Source organism: Branchiostoma belcheri, unplaced genomic scaffold (assembly GCF_001625305.1).
Source record: "Branchiostoma belcheri isolate BF01 breed outbred unplaced genomic scaffold, Haploidv18h27 scaffold101, whole genome shotgun sequence".
Lineage (NCBI taxonomy): Eukaryota > Metazoa > Chordata > Leptocardii > Amphioxiformes > Branchiostomatidae > Branchiostoma > Branchiostoma belcheri.
This window is the reverse complement of record NW_017802392.1, coordinates 209,391-209,891: the sequence shown is the minus strand read 5'-3', so window position 1 is coordinate 209,891 and position 501 is coordinate 209,391. Positions and strand designations below refer to the sequence as shown.

The following is a 501-nucleotide window of genomic DNA, read 5'->3' as shown; positions in this document are numbered from 1 at the left end:
TGCTCTCTCATTGTACAATGTTAGCATGGTTTGACTGAGTGGAACTGGCGTTAGTAGATAGAAGACGAGATCCCGATTTGGATATTGAACAAAGCGCTGAGGAAACAGGCCGGGTCAAGAGCCCGTACTTGTAAACTCGTGTCTGACAATATTTCCTGGGTTATATGTCATCTTAGATACGTCTTTCATCAGGCAAGGGAATATCGACAGCGCTCATCGAGCCGCTGTCAGAGGAAGTGTGGTAAAAGCCCGGGTGGATCAATGGACTAGTTATTAAGGCATTCTTCTTTGTACGGGATAACCAAGACGAAGCTCTGAACTACACTTGGTCGATCTGACTTTCTTTTCTGATCAATTCTTAAAACACTGATGGCCAATACAAATCCAAGTATGTTGTGCTTTTAAAGTTGAGTTAACCTCTACCGTCAGTACAGCTTACTCTCCAAGCAGAGGTTTGGGTTTGGGGGTATTTTTAGCGTGTTTTAGGCTTTTTTTATCGGG

General features: G+C 43.5%; 1 protein-coding gene across 1 annotated transcript in view; it reads right to left on the bottom strand.

The window, feature by feature from the left end:
* LOC109473945 (glutamate receptor ionotropic, delta-2-like) overlaps window positions 1–501 on the bottom strand; it is a 46,849-nt gene that overhangs the window by 30,620 nt on the left and 15,728 nt on the right. The gene's annotated exons all lie outside the window — the stretch shown is intronic.